The sequence below is a fragment of the Fukomys damarensis genome, unplaced genomic scaffold (assembly GCF_012274545.1).
Source record: "Fukomys damarensis isolate Sample0158 unplaced genomic scaffold, DMR_v1.0_HiC HiC_scaffold_35, whole genome shotgun sequence".
NCBI classification, from domain to species: Eukaryota; Metazoa; Chordata; class Mammalia; order Rodentia; family Bathyergidae; genus Fukomys; species Fukomys damarensis.
In genome coordinates, this window is record NW_022900947.1 from 49921492 (window position 1) to 49925354 (window position 3863).

Genomic DNA, 3863 nt, shown 5'->3' on the forward strand with positions numbered 1-3863 from the left:
CAGTCTTGGTTCTCCTTCCCCCAGTGGATATACAAATTTTTAATACTGTTGCAATTTCCTCTCCTTTCACATAACAAATAAATGTTATTAAGTCAATGCACTTCTTCCTCTGTATTTTCATGACTTGTACAGCATCTAAGAGTGGAGCAGTTAAAAAATAAATTAAATAATCCAAAAAATTTGATGAATGTAATTTAAGAACAGGATTTAAGGGCTAATGCATATGTAAATGATCAAATGCAAATAGTGGAGACTGAAAAATCCACAAATTATCTAAAGCAGGAAGCTGCTATATTCTGAGGGATGAAAGGACAGCAAGAAGGACAAGATGACCAGACCCCAGGACTGGGGTCACTTATATCAAAGCTTTGTCTGTGGGGAACTTTGGATGATACCTGCAGAAATATTACACTGTGCATAAACCAAACTGAATTATTTTCACAAGTGTTTTAAAGTTTCATACAGTAGAAGTTTTTTCCTACATGCACTTTAATTTCATAGCAAGAGTGACAGAGAATACGTAAACATAGAAGAGAGCATTCATGCAAGATATCGAACTCCTCGATACAATAATGCATGCACTTTGAAATGATTGCACTATCATTACATCTAGGGCTTTCTGTAACTACAAGGAGGTGGTTATGGAAAGGATAGCCCCTGGTATCAGTATCAGGAAAGGAGCCACCACTTTCTATGTGTGCTCTCTTTTTACGTTGTTTTTTTCTTCATTTTTCTTAATCATCTCTGCTGTTGTTGCTGCTTCTCAGCAAAACCGGTAAAAATAAAATTGCAATCATTGAACATAGCACTCTAGCAAAACCTTCAATCTGGGGTGAAGAAAGCACAGTGCAACACTTAGAACTGTGATTAACAAACAAGGTAGTCATGAATTTTTCCAGCTTGAAGACTTCCACAACTTTCCTGATCAGGTCATCACAGGAGGTCTGACTTAAGTTTGTTTCAAAGCCTCGTTCTGGAGTGACATGAATAGTCCAACAAGTTCAATCTGAATTCATTCCATTCACTGAATACCCACAAGAATCAAACACTGTGGCATCAGTGACAGGACCTGGAATCAGGTCACGAATTCCACTCTCACAAGTGCTATCCTTTACAGGAACACTGTCTTTCATGTAGAACTGATCCATAACTCCTGGGTCAAGCTGGCTCGTCAGAATTTCCAGGGTCTGATCTGGTTAACTGATTCATTTGACTCTCCGGGAAATCCGAAGTATACAAGTACCAACAATCAGAATTTATACGTCCCATACAATATGCTGTTCCATTTGGAAAAATTGCATGAAGAAACTCTCTTTCTTCCTGGAAATTCGGGCGTGGGGACCCTTGGTGAGAAGGGTCCATAAAATTCTTATGAGAATAAAAGGAACTTTGAATCGAGTCAAACCCACTGTAATCCCTAGCAAGCTTCAACAGGGGAACCGGTGCTTTCAATAAGAGGGTGGTACCACATGTCTTCAAAATGAAACGTCTCTTGGAGACAAACATGCTACTCTCACTGAGTACATAAGCTTCCTGCTTTTCAGTTTTTGTCACACTTGTGATTGAAAATTGCACATCCTTCAAAAGTACATCCCCCTCAGATCTCAGGATAGTGCAAAGATACCAGATCCCTGGTTGGCATCGGGTTGCTGGTGGGAGAACCAAACCTCTAGAAGCTTCTCGGTTCCTTCTAAAAAATGTGCAGGTTCCATCATGTGAGACTAGCGAACAACCAATAACAACAGAAAATCAACTCAATTAAATCTCTTCTCTGCCTGCTGCCTCCACCATTGCAGATCGTTCCAACTGTGTTGCTGTAAAGTTCAGGTTCCTTTTTTGCTCTAATTTTAGAATGATTTTTTTTTTTTTTTTTTTTTTTTTTTTTTTTGGTACCAGGGATCAAATTCAGGTCCTCACGCTTGGGAAGCAGGTGGTGAAACCACTGAAAATCCCGATCTTTCTTACTAACTTTTTAAAAAAGTATTAATAAAAAATTCCTGGCTTTTTTATTTGAGTGAGAGTTAAAAGGGAGTCTACTTGAAAATGGAGGCAGATACAATTCAGTCTTGCAGTCCGCAGCTTTCCCGTTAGAGTAGAGCTAGCTCTAGCTGGTGTCGCCGGCCAGGCTGTGTGAACTTCCCATAGTCTTTAAATGAAAGATGACCTGATGTCAGTTTGCCTAATATTCCACATAATTCCTTCTTGGAAATACACCTCAAGAATATTTTGCAAGAGATGTTTATTAGCCAATGAAGATCTCGTTATTCATTTTACATTTTCCTAGACGTTTATGAAGCTCAAATTTATATTTTATATATTTTTGTAGAAATATGTTTGGTTCTGTGTGTAGATATGATACCTGTTGATTCTTTTGCCTGGTGTAGTTTTGAATCCTTGTTTTAATGTGTGCATCTTCTTTTTGTTTTTTTTTGCTTGCATAATATAGTTCATAAATGAATATTTGTATAATCAGTATAAGCAATGTCCCCATGATGATGATGAGGATGGGCATGTCATATCCTTAACAGTAGTGCTTTAGCAGCATTTTCTTATTATTTCTTACTATCTGCAACATAACCCTATGTGTTGCATTCCTTGTAACCATTTCAATATTTCAGTAATATGAAGTGGTATAGGTCTATTCTCTTGTGATTTAAAATAAGCAGTGAAATAGAAATTTTTACCAGTGTCTAAGCATGTATAGATTTAAATTGTAAAGAACAGACATTGGTTTATATACAACAAAACTGCTATACATATTCAATGGAATGCCAATTGAAATTCCAACACTATATTTCAGAGAACTAGAAAAAAGAATCCAAAACTTCATTTGGAACCAGAAGAGACCTAGAATAGCAAAAGCCATCCTAGGCAACAGACATATGGCAGTGGGTATAACAACTCCCAATTTGAAACTATACTACAAAGCCACTTTGATAAAAACAGCATGGTACTGGCAAAGAAACAGACCTGAGGATCAGTGGAACAGATTGGAAAACACAAAAACAATTCCAGATGTACTCAGCCACCTCATTTTTGACAAAGGTGCTGACCATCCTCAGTGGAGGAAAGATAGCCTCTTCAATTAATGGTGTTGGAAAAACTGGATTTCAACCTGCCAAAGATTAAAATTGGACCCTTATGTTTCACCATGCACTAAATGAAAATTTAAGTGGAATAAAGATCTAAATATTAAAACAGAAACACTAAACTTACTGGAGGATAAGTTAGGCAGAACTCTGGAAAACATTGGCATAGGAAAAGACTTTATGAACAAATCCTCAGTAGCACGGGAACTAGCAGAAGGAATCAACAAGTGGAATCTCTTCTTATTCAAAAGCTTCTGCACTGCAAAAGAAACCATCAACAGAAGTAACAGGCAACCTACAATGTGGGAAATAACTTTTACCAGCTGCTCCTCAGACAAAGGACTATCATCTAGAATATATAAATATTAATAAAATTTTTTAAAAAACAACAACACTGAGATTCAATCTCACCCCAAAAAGAATGGCTGCTATCAAGAAATCAAATAATAACAAGTGTTGATGAGGTTAGGGGAAGATAGGAATCCTTCTCCATTGTTGGTGGGAGTCCAGACTGGTGCAACTAAACAATCAGCCCCTCCAAATATAAAGACCCAATTCAAAAATGGGCATCTGAAATGAACAGACACTTCTGAGACAAAGAAATAAAAGCAGCAAGTAAATATATGGAAAAAAATGTTCCACATCACTGGTCATTTGAAGAGATAAAGCTGGGACTAGAGGTTCCATTTGACCCAGCCATCCCTCTGCTGGGTATCTTCCCAAAAGAACTAAATGAATCATATCACAGTGATATATGTGCACCTATGTTTATAG

The 3863-nt window shown here is 37.3% G+C and overlaps 1 pseudogene; it reads right to left on the minus strand.

Moving 5' to 3' along the window:
- Positions 1-738: 738 nt before the first annotated feature.
- On the minus strand, positions 739-1712 carry LOC104863999 (annotated as a pseudogene).
- Between the last annotated feature and the right edge of the window lie 2151 nt (positions 1713-3863).